Source organism: Bombyx mandarina, chromosome 13, assembly GCF_030267445.1.
Source record: "Bombyx mandarina strain Sakado chromosome 13, ASM3026744v2".
Lineage (NCBI taxonomy): Eukaryota > Metazoa > Arthropoda > Insecta > Lepidoptera > Bombycidae > Bombyx > Bombyx mandarina.
In genome coordinates, this window is record NC_143220.1 from 6966974 (window position 1) to 6974872 (window position 7899).

At 36.5% G+C, this 7899-nt stretch overlaps 1 protein-coding gene across 1 annotated transcript in view; it reads right to left on the reverse strand.

Annotated features, from left to right (window-relative positions):
- Positions 1–7128, reverse strand: part of Ten-m (teneurin transmembrane protein Ten-m) — a 774430-nt gene extending 767302 nt beyond the window's left edge. The window contains exon 1 of the mRNA XM_089732319.1: positions 6602–7128. The gene's annotated coding sequence lies outside the window, so the exon portion shown is untranslated. The remainder of the gene's footprint in view (positions 1–6601) is intronic.
- Positions 7129–7899: the final 771 nt, after the last annotated feature.

The following is a 7899-nucleotide window of genomic DNA, read 5'->3' on the forward strand; positions in this document are numbered from 1 at the left end:
AATACGGGTCTATGAGAATTTACGAGTGTCCCTCCCCTCCCCTCCCCTCACTTCCGACAGAATTAGTTTTTGCATGACGTAGCCGCCCGTGTCTTCCTCAGTCGTCATTGACCGCAACGGACAGACGAACGTTGAGCCATGAAACTAGCATTGACGAAATAATAGATTGCAGACATAATCTAAAAAAATTGTGCATCTCGGGACGTCCAACAGAAGTGATAGCTTAAGCTAATCTTTTTTTTCCCCTACCTATGCAGTAGCCTTGAGAGGCTATTTGAACTTTTCCTTCTAACACTGGCCTTAGAGAACTAGGCCCAAGAGCAGTGCTTCGCAGAATCTACCACCGGATCGGAAACGTGAGCCACTGAAAAGATCCGGCGAGGAACTCAGTGGGCTGTGTCTATGGGTTAATTTACTCGTGGAACCCTTCGTCGCAAACGAAGGGCTCGGCGAGGACGGCGACCGGTGCTTGAGGTACCTAAAAGCACTGTTAATGGATCGCGAGAATCCGTAATGACGTGGGAAAAACTAATCTAAGTGGAATTGCTTAGTTCAATACTATTATTTACATTGCTTAACTTGAGAAAAGCATAGGTTATTACTTAAATTTTATGTATATTAATACGTTAACGTTAAAAATTTTTTAACGAAAACTGAAATAGATATATAAATAGTTAGGAGTTACATACCGTCCGACAAGAAGTTATCACTTAAAAAAATCAGTCGGAATTTGGTGTATGATTGTACTATAATAATAATAATAACTGGGAACAGATCACGCACAGTTATCCGGCCTCAATTTGGGATTCCCTGTTCATTCTGTTTTGTTCGCCAGTTCTACACATGAATATGCCCGATGTGGGAATCGAACGCACGAGCCTCGGCACAATATGCACGTGTTGTGTATTTTATGTAGATAGATAGATATTTCTTGATAGTCTTGATACTATTTTTGTAGTTCTCATGATTGATCTCTAGCTATTAAAGCAATAACTGTTCTTAATTTGTGAAGACATAGGTCATTTCGTGCACTTGATTACTGGAGCCAATAAGACTCGAGGTAACAGCAGTGTACATACGTGATTTTAAAACAACATCCCATTTCATACACGCACTCTACAGATAGTTATACAAACTATGCTATTTTCTCAATTGTCTTTCTCACTGCGTTTTTCGTGGCCCAGTTACGTCGACTAAATTTACAATAGTTTAAAGGAGGCTACCACACGGTACAGTCTGCGACATATTCATGGCATTCGGCTTTCTACTATTTAATTTATTGTTTTAATTAACATTCGTACTGGGTCGTTATAATATCTCCCGTTTATGAAGCCTCCTTGAGATTGTTACATTTTGTTTAGTGCAGTGTGATTGTTTTGACTTTTTATTAACATTTCGTATCAACGATTTGGAGTTTTGAGGAAAACTGCGATCAAAGAATGGAGCATTGTTTATATTATAAGGGCAGTTGTATTTGAATAGTTGAAATTTATTCAGGATCCGGTGGTCACATAACACGGTCGGGCCGAGAGTTCGTCTCTACATGTAGAGACAAAAATATTGCTCTTGTCAAATACTTTTTATTTCATTTCACTAACTAGTTTATTATTAGCGTTTAGAGGAAGGCTTTAGAGGAAGAGGTAGACCTAAGAAAAAATGAATGGATTGTGTGAAAAACGATACGTGTAAGAGGTGAGTGAGCGAAAAAATGGTATATGATTGAGGAGTATGGAAGGAGGAAACATGTTGCGCCGACCCCAGGCGACTGGGAGAACGGCATGAGAAAGACGATGATGATGATTAACTAATCTAGACAGTTTAAATGAGTAGTAGTATATGAACTTGCCGCAAATATTACTTACTATGTGTGCATGTATTTACACAAAAACAAATTATTCTTTCCACAACATTCAAACTTCATTATATCCATAAGTAATTTTTAAATTACTTTGTAGTTCAATTGAAATATTTCACGATGGCTCATTTTACTAAAGGAAATCGATACGCTAGATTTCGTCTTTACTAAGCGGCACACGATCTCGTAAAGTTGATGTATTATATTTGAACCGGGCTGGCTCGTTGGCGCATTAATAGAGTAGTGCCGGTTAAGCTGTTGCAGCGATCTTCAAGCTTCCTGTGACGAAGATCGCATTAAGAATTTTCAACATACTTAAAACGACATAATTACGATATAATTAAAACTAAACTTAGGGATTAATCTCGCGTCAAATTTTAAAGTCCCCAATTATCCGGCGATCTGTATTCGTGTATTTCTCTTGTGTTCGTCATAGCAAAACGGCACGTTAACCGGAGCACCGGAACACCGCAAAACGATGTAATTACTTTAAAAGCGACGCAAATATTTTTATACGGAATTAAAGTCTGCAAGCCTTCAACCTATAATAATAGCATTAAATAAATGCATTAGTTAATGTAAGTCTCGAAGGTTTGCATTCGCGGGTTTGTTCTGTGGCTGGTTTTAGCTCTCAGATGACAGTATCTCGTCTATTATTATTATTTGAAAGAAAGAATGAACAGAGACAAAAATATATAACTTATGTTTATCTAAGGTACTTCTAGTTGTTCAATAAGATTCGTTTAATGGAGTAGATTGATAGACGAGTTGGTGGTGAAATGAGGAGGTGGTGGTGGTTGGTGGTGATTTTGGTTTTAAGGATAACAGTCTAGCTTGAGACATTCAGACAGACTAGAGGCCGAAGATCCTGTGTTAATGTCATTTTCTCAAGCTAAGCGATGTACTATACGAGAAGTCGTCGTGGCTTAAAGGATAAGACGTCCGGTGCATTCGTATCTAGCGATGCACCGGTGTTCGAATCCCACAGGCGGGTACCAATGTTTCTAATGAAATACGTAGTTAACAAATGTTCACGGCTGACTTCTACGGTGAAGGAATAACAACGTGTAATAAAAATCAAACCCACAAAATTTTAATTTGCGTAATTACTGGTGGTAAGACCTCTTGTGAGTCCGCACGGGTAGGTACAATCGCCCTGCCCATTTCTGCCGTGAAGCAGTAATGCGTTTAGGTTTGAAGGGTGGGGCAGCCGTTGTAACTATACTGAGACCTTAGAACTCATATCTCAAGGTGGGTGGTGGTATTTACGTTGTAGAGGTCTATGGACTCCGGTAGCCACTTAACATCAGGTGGGCTGTGAGCTCGTCCAGCTATGTAGGCAATAAAAAAGCTCACAATCAGGGGCAGGCAGCGAGTTGGCCAACAAATGACCATAAAACAAAATCTATAGACATTTTAAGATTACTTTCCAACAACCGTAGCCCTTACCCTTTTATCGGAATGAAAATAAGCGCTTCAACGAATCTGCATTTCAATGAACGTCAATAATTCATTAGCCATTTGTAAATAGCAGAGGTGCATATTGAGACGGATTAGATTGTACCATCAATATTAATTTCTAGTATATTTTTTTGTTTTGCAAAAATTTTTGGAATAATTTAAATAGTTTCATTTAGGGTCATTATAATAATAATTATATTATAATATTTTTGAAGTTTCGAATTATTTGAAACCGTAAAAGGAGCTTTAAATATGTCCACAACAAAAGAAAAGCGAAAAAAAAACTAAAGTTCCACGAGATACATTTTGTATAACAAGTCAACGTACGCTCCTTTGAAGTTCACTAATGATTCCTCTAATTTATATTACTTCTCAGGTTCCTCGTCTTCTTTTTCTACCTTGTTGTTTTCCTAGTTTTTACATTGAGTACTGTTGGTAAAATATATTTTAGGCTGCACAGATCCTGGAGTATCCTTCTGCTGTTTCTGTCTTTAATGTTTTTAGTTCGATCATGTAATAATCTTTAGGGATGGTTGTAAGGGTTTTTTTTTATTGCCCTTATAGGCAGACGAGCATACGGCCCACATGATGGCGAATGGTTACCGTCACCTATGGACTTCAGCAATGCCAGGGGCAGAGCCAAGCCGCTGTCTACCAAAAATAAATATACTTAAAATAATACTGCAACTACTGATAATAGCACTTGTACAGCAACGTTATCTGAATATTATTCCATACTACGATCGCATTTATTGTTGCTATTCTAAGTACGCTGGGTAGGTACTGAAATCCAGGATTTTACTACCGCCGCTGTAGGTTGGCCTCCCATGATATAATTAAAGTTCGATCTCATGTGTCAAGGTGCATTCACGTTGTAGTGTAATTAGGTTCAGGTAACTACTTAACACCAGATAAGCTGTGAGCTGTTTTATAATTTTGTGCAATAATTAAATAAGAAAAAAAAAATGTAGCGGGTTTCGTATTAAAATATTAAAATATTTTAATAATTTTTTCCCGGAATATCCGTAAACTATGTATTTCATGTATTTTCTCCTAGATACCTTTACTGCACTATTCTTACGAAACACCCTAATTATGTTTGAAATAAAAAAAAATACATATGCTTGATAAATGTCAATTTTTCTTATTATATCTTCATCTCCTATCGTCGTATTAAGATAAAATACATTTTAAAATATTAGAACAAATAATCGTTTTAAATGTATTATGTGTATGAATCTAGCAAAGAAAGGAAAAAAAACTACACCGGAATACTTTTTTAGTAAAAATTTATTTAGTAAAACATCGAATTCAAAGACGCAATTCTGTTAATTTTTATAATGACTTTTGTTATAATATAGAACGCTCCCCTACAAAGATTCGAAAGGGGTATAATTTATGAAAATTTAAACAATATCTTTGCAGAGCACTCGACTGCACCTCTTCAGTTGAACGAATATTAATGTTAGGTAATGGAATACTCGACGGCGGCCCTCCAGAGGAGAAGCTAAAATTACGAGTCTCATTATTGAATTTACGCCGTATTGTATAAATTACTAGCTGACCCGGCAGACTTCATAGTGCCTTAATCGATAAATAAAAGACCTAAACTTTTGTATAAAATAAACTTAAAACAAACAGAAGGAATCCGTCCGACTGGGGGCACATTAAAGGAAAAACAAAATTGTTTATTTTTATTTAATTCCGAGCATTTTCATATTTATCGACCTTTTAAACCTTCTCTGGACTTTCACAAATAATTCAAGACCAAAATTAGCCAAATCGGTCCAGCCGTTCTCGAGTTTTAGCGAGACTAACGAACAGCAATTCATTTTTATATATAGATTTGATACAGACAGACTTTTATCGATAAAGTACTTAGTTTTGTACCGATGCGTATTTGATGAAGGGCATATTATCGTAGTTTAGAAAGACTGTGTAGCCTAACTGTTATGGAGCTCGATTGTGAGTAGAAAAATTGATATTCATAATAAAATGGCAAAAACACACTTTGCAGGAATATTGATATGATTCCCTGTCGTGGACTCATTGCAAGTACTGTGATCGTAAACGAAGAATTCCAGGTGTTTCTCAAAGTTTTTTCTATAATCAAAGCCCGTAAGCGCTCTTTCATTAAAATATATAGCATAAGTCCGCGTAGCACCAGCTACGGAATTGCTACTACGACGTAGAAAAGACTAAGTCAAGTTGTGTAGCGTATTTTAATAGCGATCTGTATATTTGATTTAAATTAATCGATCCCACTGGTCATCCAGAGAGGAGCCGTTCTAACACCCAAGGTAGAGATAGACTAGGATGTCTCTAAGCGAACGATCAATGGATGTGGAGGAATATGGATCAAGACAGTAAATGAAAGAAAAGAGAGAAATACGAACACATAAAGGTTGGTATATGAATTTAAGTAATTGGAGGTTAATAACAGAAGGAATGTCTTCCCCGAGTGGTTAAAATTATTCAGTGGACCAATGGCTCGTAATGTTCGGAACTTGTATAGCTCTTGCAACTATAGCTAGTGAGTTTCACGAATCTGCCAAATATTTTATTTACCATGGTAGGTTTCCATTATAAATGTTTGAAGCTGATAAACAAAAAAACCAAATAAACGCGCGATGTAAAGCGTATAGGGTCAATGAACGCGCCGGTATTCCTTTCGAAGCCTAAGTAGATTCCCCCGTCAGCTGATAACTGATTGTAATACATTGCGTGTGATCGAATCATAATAGAAGAATACAATTTTAAATACTCGTAAAGCTTTCAATATTAAATTATTTTTCAGTATTATATGATATATTTACAAACGTGTTTTATTACTGGTGGTAGGACCTCTTGTGAGTCCGTACGGGTAGGTACCACCACCCTGCCTATTTCTGCCATGAAGCAGTAATGCGTTTCGGTTTGAAGGGTGGGGCAACCGTTGTATACTATACTTCAGACCTTAGAACCCATATCTCAAGGGGGTACGTCGTAGATGTCTATGGGCTCCAGTAACCACTTAACACCAGGTGGGCTGTGAACTCGTCAACCCATCTAAGCAATAAAAAAAAATTGTTTGGTGCAACGACATATACCTTATATAAAACTGATAAAAAAAAATAAAAAAATGTATACTAATGAATGTATCGCCCAATAGTCATAGTTTTAATTTAATTAATAATTACATATTTTTATCCCAATTTCTTCTACTGACGTATTTTGATACAATAAAATAATATAATAGCCCAAATTACGAACGGACTCTCTAATAATAATAATAAGCGAACTTACCAAATTACACGAAGTCTTCAAGGAACTTCACTTGAGTCTTTATACTACGCGATTAAATATTAATTATGTATGTACCTTAACATTACTAGATGCCTACTATGTATTATAATTACTACAACAACTAAGCGAAACTACTCTTAAGATTCACAACCGGGCGAGTCAGCGATATTACACCTAAGCTACTTTTGATAAAAACTTCTCTAAAAACTACCTTAACACCTACAGATACGATGCGATTATATTTTATATATCCAAAGGACTCCTATCACTAGCTAGATTGAAGAGATTAGAAAAAAGGAAAAACGGTTTGAAAAGTTCTAAAAAAGTTCGAAATTCAAAAATTTTACAATTCGAAAATAATAATAATATAGAGCTGTCAGAAAATAACGGTCGGTTTTTCTATTTTTTCTTTTTATTATTTTAATGTTTTACGAAGCGTTTCGGCCAGTTTTACGGTCAACTTTAAAGTTTTACGTTCTCCTGTTTGTCGTGTGCACGTGAGTTTACGTGAGCAGAGCGCGTGGCTCGCACGGTGGGCGGTATGGCACTGAGCCTGCGACTATCAGAGAGACTGTAACGATATCGTAGGTCTAGAATAGATGTAGATGCCCTACGTACCTACAGCGGTGCATGCGAGCGCACTCGTGTAGCCTAACTCTGTATGGGGCGTTCCTAGAATTAATTGGCGGTTAATTTTTATAGGGACGTGCCTGTGATCTTTATTTATAACGTCTCTTGTACATTCTAAACTGATTGACATTATTTTTTTTATCAAATAAAACATCCTTGTAGAAATGATAGCTGATTGTATGCCAATAGTAAGGTAAGCAGATTTTCCATGTGCAAGCTTTCCTCGTGCGATGATAACCGCGGGGCCCTGAAACTGCGATACTTTAACACAAATATTTTTTTCTGTATGGAAACTAGTGACATCTTGTAGCGGATGCCCCTAAATTAATATGTTGTTAAAGTTTAGGCATTTAATTATGGTATAACTAAACACAGATTATAACAAATTAATAAACCATACAAGTGTTTATTTGCTATAGACAAATTAATTCAATTTTATCTACAGGAGCGCTGAGAAACTAATCGAAGCGAAGCCATCTAGTGGCCGACGCCCGTAAAAAATTTTGTTGAGTACTTGAGCTACTTATCAAAAACTAATTTATGTGTATTATCTATGGATGACCGTTCACCATTCCCCTTGTATGCTTGTATACAGACAATATAAAGATAATGTCGACTACTTTATATTGCAGTAAATTCGTGCGTGAGCTCACAGCTAGTAGAAGCTA